Source organism: Epinephelus moara, chromosome 17 (assembly GCF_006386435.1).
Source record: "Epinephelus moara isolate mb chromosome 17, YSFRI_EMoa_1.0, whole genome shotgun sequence".
Taxonomy (NCBI): domain Eukaryota; kingdom Metazoa; phylum Chordata; class Actinopteri; order Perciformes; family Serranidae; genus Epinephelus; species Epinephelus moara.
The window spans coordinates 29064281-29072690 of NC_065522.1; the positions used below are offsets into that span (position 1 = coordinate 29064281).

The window sequence follows — 8410 nt, forward strand, 5'->3', positions numbered from 1 at the left end:
TTGTGTAAACCATGACTGTAAACCATAGCGGCGGTGAATGAGGGACAGAGCAGATTGAAATATGGCTTTCTACATGCAGAACATATGTATTGATAAAGCACTGGCTTTTTACTGCTGAAGGTTTTATTGCACTTATTTATAGTAACAAGCGTACTTGTTGTCAACTAACGGATGACAACAATGTCAAATAACGCATGAGGGTCTCAGATATCTGGGTGTTTTCATCACTCTTGATTTGAATAACTTATTTGAGACAAATTACTCTCCATTAACTCAAAAAATTAAGATGGATTTGAAGACATGGACCTCCTTACTGACATCGTTCCTCTGAAGGATCAATATCACTAAAATGAACATCCTTCCCTGATAAAACTACTTATTCCAAAATCTTGCATGTTATCTGACGCCGGCGTTTTTAAGTCACTGACTTCTGATATTTCTCATTATGTTTGGAACAAAGAACACCAAAGGGTTAAGTTCCTCAAACTTACTAAACCAAAGGAATTAGGAGGTTTATCTCTCCCTAACTTACAATTATACTATTGGTCGGCTCAGCTCAAAATGATGTCAGACTGCTTTACGTATAGGCAAGAAGCTTTATGGCTTAGTCTTGAGTCTCTAGCATGTTATCCCAGAAGACTTAAATCCCTACCTTTGATCAATAATATAGACCAAATAAATTCCCTTGATCACCACATAATCATTTACAACACATTATTGGCGTGGAAGGATGTGAGAAAACACTTAGATATCCCGTCTGTCATTTCTGTTGAGTCTCCCCTAACGTTTAACCCTGATGTCCTGGTGCAGATCAGGAGTATTGGTTTGACAGGGTGGTCGTCCAATGGCCGACTCAATTCTGTGGGCCTGGTGATCACCAAGCACCTTCTCTCCTTCCCTCTCTCTCTCTCTCTCTCTCTCTCTCTCTCTCTCTCTCTCTCTCTCCTTTGCTAACACTCATGTCCTGTTACGCATCTCACTAACTCTGCTCTACTGCATGTCACTAACTCGGCTTCTCCTCCGGAGCCTTTGTGCTCCACTGTCTTGCAGGTTACCTCGTATCGCAGCGATGCCTGGATGGTGTGATGTGTGTGGTTGTGCTGCTGCCGTGGTCCTGCCTGATGCCTCCTACTGCTGCTGTTATCATTAGTCATACTTCTACTGTCATTATGCACATATGGTTATTGTCACATACATATACTATCATTGTCATAACCAAGAAATGTTGTTAATTTAATTTAATCAGTTTGTCTTGTGTCTATGTTGTCTCGTGATTTCCTGTTTTATTTTGGAAGTTAACTCTCCCCTCGTTTCAGGCAACTTGCTCCTTCCCCTGTGTGTTTTCCCGCTGGTCTGATTGTCTGCCTCGCCCCTGATTGTTTCCACCTGTGCCCTTACCCTGTGTGTATATATTGTCTGTGTCTCCCTTTGTCCTGTGCCAGTTCGTCTTGTCCTTCGTGTCAGAGAACCAGCGTCATATCCATGCCATTTTGCCATTGCCATTGTCAGGTCTTGTTATTTTGATACTTTGTTCATGTTTATTATCTGTTTGATTTTCACAGTGATAGTTCAGCCTCAGTAGAGTGATTTTCTGTTTGTTTTTTAGTCTAGTGTTTATTTCCTAGATCATTTTTTGTTCTTAGATTTAATGTAAGTTTTTCCTCTTTCGAGAGTGATTTTCATTTTGTGTTTAATAAACTTTGATTTTGTACTTTGCCTCTCGAGTCGTGCAATTGGGTTCAGGTCCTTTGTTTGGTCGTGACAATCATATATTAATATATACCTACAACATACTGTACCACAATATGTTGTAGGTATATATTAATATACCTACAACACATTGTACCACAATAGCTGTAATTATTATTGTAATATTATTACATAAATGAATGTTGTTGTAAGCTATTATTATTACTGTCTGTCCTGCATCTCTCTCTGTCTCTGTCTCTCTTTGTGTCTCATTGTGTCATACGGATTACTGTTCATTTATCATGTTGATCTGTTCTGTACGACATCTATTGCACGTCTGTCCGTCCTGGAAGAGGGATCCCTCCTCAGTTGCTCTTCCTGAGGTTTCTACCATTTTTTGGGAAGTCTGTCCTTGTCCGCTGTGAGGGTCCAAAGGACAGAGGGATGTCGTATGCTGGAAAGCCATCTGGGGCAAATTGTTATTTGTGGTATTGGGCTTCATAAATAAAATTGATTGATTGATTGATTGATTGAGAGGGATTATTTCTGTATGAGTCTATACACTGTTTTGAAGGAAGATCCTGCAGAGTTTATCTTTAAGGTTTTAGCTCCACATTGCTCTGCCACAGTAAGTGGATTAAACCACTGAACAAGACAAATAGACTTCATTGTGGATCAGTGAAATATCAGCCTGATGTCTGCAGTTTAGTGTCAACACAACTTTCACATCATAATAATCTCAGCACAGGAGTAAAAAATGGTGTCTGACCTCAGAGTCTCCAGTTTACAGTGTGGACTCTCCAGAAAATCACACAGCTACTTCACTCCTGAATCCTGCAGGTCATTGTCACTCAGGTCCAGCTCTCTCAGATGGGAGGGGTTGGACTTCAGAGCTGAGGCCAGTGAAACACAGCTGATCTCTGACAAACTGCAGCCCCTCAGTCTGAATAAAGAATAAATGATGTAGATAAAAATCATTAATAAAACAATCAGATGTGTTCAGGTGTTAAATGTGTAGCTCAACATTACTATGTCCTGATCAATGAGCTTTGCCCTAAACTGAGTAGAGTGACTTTGTCATTGTGTTATTGTGCTGATCCCAACAGGATGCAGGTTAAAGACTGGAAAATACAAAAAGTGAAAAACAGCTCTCATAAATATCATTGACAACGTGCTGCTACTTCAATAAAGATGTAGTGACTTCACCTCTTAAACTCTGCCAGCTCCACCAGTGGCTCCATCATCACTAACTCATGTTGTGCAGCCAAACACAAATCACTTATTTAAAGAATCATGAGGGTAAATTTAAGTTGAAATCAAGTGTTTAAAACAGGGCTGTTCAATTACAAATTCAACTGGGCCGGATTCTAAACCAGAAAATGTTGATGCACCAGACATTTTCAGTCCACAGGTAGGCTGTCTCAGGTACATTTTAAGATAAGTGACAAACTAAGTTAAACAGACTACATACACACAGCTTTCATTTTAGTTTGTCTTTAATTATTTGCTATTGGTCCCACTAGTGTGATGTGCTTGTGTAAACCATGATTGTAAACCATAGCGTCGGTGAATGAGGGACAGAGCAGATTGAAATATGGCTTTCTACATGCTGAACACATGTATTGATAAAGCACTGGCTTTTTACTGCTGAAGGTTTTATTGCACTTATTTATAGTAACAAGTGTACTTGTTGTCAACTAACGGATGAACACAATGTCAAATAACGGATGAGGGTCTCAGATATCTGGGTGTTTTCATCACTCTTGATTTGAATAACTTATCTGAGACAAATTACTCTCCATTAACTCAAAAAATTAAGATGGATTTGAAGACATGGACCTCCTTACTGACATCGTTGTTATTAAAATGAACATCCTTCCCTGATTAAACTACTTATTCCAAAATCTTCCATGTTATCTGATGCCGGCATTTTTTAAGTCATTGAATTCTGATATTTCATTTTCATTATGTTTGGAACAACAAACACCAAAGGGTTTAGTTCTCCAAACTTACTAAACCGAAGGAATTAGGAGGTTTATCTCTCCCTAACTTACAATTATACTATTGGTCGGCTCAGCTCAAAATGATGTCAGACTGCTTTACGTATAGGCAAGAAGCTTTATGGCTTAGTCTTGAGTCTCTAGCATGTTACCCCAGAAGACTTAAATCCCTACCTTTGATCAATAATATAGACCAAATAAATTCCCTTGATCACAACATAATCATTTACAACACATTATTGGTGTGGAAGGATGTGAGAAAACACTTAGATATCCCATCTGTCATTTCTGTTGAGTCTCCCCTAACGTTTAACCCTGATGTCCTGGTGCAGATCAGGAGTATTGGTTTGACGGGGTGGTCGTCCAATGGCTGACTCGACTTTGTGGGCCTGCTGATCACCGAGCACTCTCTCTCTCTCTCTCTCTCTCTCTCTCTCTCTCTCCTTCCCTCTCTCTCTCTCTCCTTTGCTAACTCTCTCTCTCCTTCCCTCTCTCTCTCTCTCCTTTGCTAACACTCATGTCCTGTTACGCATCTCACTAACTCGGCTCTACTGCATGTCACTAACTCGGCTTCTCCTCCGGAGCCTTTGTGCTCCACTGTCTTGCAGGCTACCTCGTATCACAGCGGTGCCTGGATGGTGTGACGTGTGTGGTTGTGCTGCTGTCGTGTTCCTGCCTGATGCCTCCTGCTGCTGCTGTTGTCATTAATCATACTTCTACTGTCATTATGCACATATGATTATTGTCACATCCACATACTATCATATATTGATATATACCTACAACATATTGTACCACAATAGCTGTAATTAGGGTCCGAACTACGACGAAGTCATCTGCGTAGGACCCTATTGTAATCGCGCTGTTTATTAGGGCCCGAGTGACGACAAAGTCGTCCGCGGAGAACCGTATTGAAATCGCGCTGTTTATTATTTTTAGGGCCCGAGCGACAACAAAGTCGTCCGTGAGGACCCTATTGTAATCACACTGTTTATTAAGGCCTATGTTGTAGGTATATATCAATATATGATAGTATGTGGATGTGACAATAATCATATGTGCATAATGACAGTAGAAGTATGATTAATGACAACAGCAGCAGCAGGAGGCGGCTGTGGCTCAGAGGTAGAGCGGGTCGTCCACCAATCGAAAGATCAGTGGTTCAATCCCGGGCTTCTCCAGGCTGCATGTCGAAGTATCCTTGAGCAAGATACTGAACCCCAAATTGCTCCCGATGGCTGTTCCATCGGTGTGTGAGTGTGTTAAAAACTGAGTAGCAGGTGGCACCTTGTACGGTAGCCTCGGCCACCAGTGTATGAATGTGTGTGTGAATGGGTGAATGTGACTCGTAGTGTAAAAAGTGATTTGAGTGGTCACTAGATGACTAGAAAGGCGCTATACAAATGCAGGTCCATTTAAGGCCCGAGTGACGACAAAGTCGTCCGTGGAGGACCCTATTGAAATCATGCTGTTTATTATTTTTAGGGCCCGAGCGACGACGAAGTCGTCCGTGAGGACCCTATTGTAATCGCGCTGTTTATTATTATTAGGGCCCGAACAGGTCACAGACCTGCGAGGTCCCTATTGTTTTCCGAATGATTATTAGGGCCCGAGCGACGACGAAGTCATCCGTGGAGGATCCTATTGAAATCGTGCTGTTTATTATTAGGGCCCGAGCGACGACGAAGTCGTCCGTCAGGACCCTATTGTGATTGCGCTGTTTATTATTATTATTAGGGCCCGAGCGACGACGAAGTCGTCCGTCAGGACCCTATTGTGATTGCTCTGTTTATTATTATTATTAGGGCCCGAGCGACCACAAAGTCGTCTGAGAGGACCCTATTGTAATCGCGCTGTTTATTATTAGGGCCCGAGCAGGTCACAGACCTGCGAGGTCCCTATTGTTTTTCTCCTGTTTATTTATTTATTTTTTTTCTTCCGCCAAAATTATCGCATTTTTCACTGTCTGAACATACCCCAAAACTCACCAAACTTGGAATATAAGTCACACCTGGCGAAATTTTTTTTAATCTATTGTCGTCCTGAATTTCCACCACTAGGTGGCGCTATTCTTAAGGAAAGTGCGTTTTGGCTCATAACTCCCATATTGCACATTCAAAAACCTTATATCCACACGTTCAGTGAATTGTTTTGAATCTTGTGGCATAGGCCACGCCCATTTCGGCCTTCTGTTTTTTTCCACAAATTTGCAAAATGTTGCAAACCTACTTTTTCGAACTCCTCCCAGGCAATTTCACCGATTGCCATGAAACTTTGCACACAGCATCTGTGGACCATCCCGACAAAAATTTATTAAAAGAATTTTGATATTCAAAAAAATACTGAAGTTATTAAATAACAACTTACTGCAGATTTTGTTCTAAACAGGAAGTGCTGCATATCTCCACATTGGTGTATCTGAATGACATGAAATTCAGGTTACCCCTTCCCCGTGAGCCCCTGAGGCTCTGTGCAAAATTTTGGGTGATGACCACAAGGTGGCGCTCTTTAAATTGAAGTATTTTATATCTCAACATCGGTTGGGCGGATTAACATGAAACATGGTATAATTATTGTCAATGCCCTCCTGAGGATATCTGACGAAGGACTTACCGATCTGCCACTAGATGGCGCTCTGGTGGCCGTCTAATTTAATATTTGGCACTGTGCCAACACCATAACACTCATGGAAATAAAATTGATAGGGGTGGTATAGACTGGCCCCTGTAACTGACACACCAAAAATGACCAGCAGGTGGCGCTATTTTCAATGCAAAACGATCAATATTGATCGCCTTCAATAACTTAACAGTCTATTGTCTCCCTATTACTCTAATCTTTCCTGCTTATCGCTCAAACAAATGATTAATTTCTATATTAATATCAGTACTCATTTAAGATACCTTCATCAGTTACCGGAGGCCACTGTCTAACATCATCAATCCAGCTATTCATGATGCTGTCATTGTAGAGAGTCAGTTTACAATGACAGCATAATGAATTGATGACTGACACATGTCACCGCAGCAATGGCGCCGCCGCAAGATGGCGGCATACACAAATCGCTCGCCGAATTCGTCTACACATGTGTATGTTGTCCAGATGCACATAAAACACTCTGGCACCAATGGTCTACTCCAATCAGGAAGTCGGCCATTTTGATTTTGACTTGTCATTTTGGCGTGATTTCCACATGTTGTATTTTAACGAACTAGTCCTAGGGATTTCATCCAATCGACTTCAAATTTTTTACAGATCATCCTGAGACCATGCTGATAAAAAGTTATTAAAAGCTTGTCTCTATGTCAAGGGGCGTGGCTGCTATGGCGCCTCCCTCGCCACCAAATACATTTGGCATTTTGATGGCTTCAGCGACCTCATCTCCTCATGAAAATTGACACACAGGTCAAGAATGGCGAGCTCTTGCATCTGATTGGGGCGTCACCCATGGGGGGGACAAAATGCCTCTATAGCGCCCCCTAGAAATTTAAAAAAAAAACCTCCCCATAGGGGTTTCTTTGGAGTAGGAAGATGAAAATTTGTACATATGTGTAAGTTGCCCAGACGCACCAAAAAGTCTCTGCCACCAATGGTCTTCTCCAAACAGGAAGCTGGCCATTTTGATTTAAACTTCTCATTTTGGCACCGATTTTGTGATTTCCACAACGTTGTATTTTAACGAACTCCTCGACCAGATTTTGTCCAATCAACTTCAGATTTGGTACAGATCATTCTGAGTCCATGCTGATCAAAAGTCATTAAAAGTTCTTCTGTATGTGAAGGAGCATGGCCGCTATGGCGCCGCCATATTTGATGCATCGTCATGCATATTCATGCAGCTCTCTCTCACACATACTTCATCCTAACTACTTCAAAATTTCTGCACATGACAAGAGCCCCACCCTGCACACCTCCTATTCTCATACTCATTCTAACTCATAGCGCCCCCTTGTGGAAACAGGAAATGCCATATTTTTATATTGATAAACACCAACACCATGGTAACTGACCCAGACTTTAAGTTAGCTCTCAGTCTGGAACGGACAACCCAGAGTTTCCCTCATCTCAGGGTTAACTTTCTCTGAGTTTTCATATAACCTCTTCAGTTATGCGTGCTGCTGGCCCCCCACAGTGGCACGGGAGAGCGAGGGCCCGATCACAGCTAATTGCAGCTTTAATTATTATTGTAATATTATGACTTAAATGATTGTTGTTGTAAGCTATTATCATTACTGTCTGTCCTGCATCTCTCTCTGTCTCTGTCTCTCTTTATGTCTCATTGTGTCATACGGATGACTGTTCATTTATCATGTTGATCTGTTCTGTACGACATCTATTGCACGTCTGTCTGTCCTGGAAGAGGGATCCCTCCTCAGTTGCTCTTCTTGAGGTTTCAACCATTTTATGGGGGAGTTTTTCCTTATCCGCTGTGAGGGTCCAAAGGACAGAGGGATGTCGTATGCTGGAAAGCCATTTGAGGTAAATTGTTATTTGTGGTATTGGGTTTCATAAACAAAATTGATTGATTGATTGATTGATTGATTGATTGGTTGATAGATTGATAGATTGAGAGGGATTATTTCTGTATGAGTCTATACACTGTTTTGAAGGAAGATCCTGCAGAATTTATCTTTAAGGTTTTAGCTCTACATTGCTCTGCCACAGTCAATGGATTAAACCACTGAACAAGACAAATAGACTTCATTGTGGATCAGTATAAT

General features: G+C 41.4%; 1 long non-coding RNA gene and 1 pseudogene across 2 annotated transcripts in view; one reads left to right on the forward strand and one right to left on the reverse strand.

Moving 5' to 3' along the window:
* The window catches only part of LOC126403734 (NACHT, LRR and PYD domains-containing protein 14-like), a 152391-nt pseudogene that overhangs the window by 49655 nt on the left and 94326 nt on the right, over window positions 1-8410 (reverse strand).
* Window positions 1-8410, forward strand: part of LOC126403750 (uncharacterized) — an 89400-nt gene that overhangs the window by 11294 nt on the left and 69696 nt on the right. The window contains exon 2 of one of the 2 annotated variants that reach the window (XR_007571357.1): window positions 2545-2802. This is a non-coding gene — a long non-coding RNA (uncharacterized LOC126403750). Of the gene's footprint in view, window positions 1-2544; window positions 3343-8410 lie in introns of both variants that reach the window. The other variant, XR_007571356.1, reaches the window with a different exon arrangement.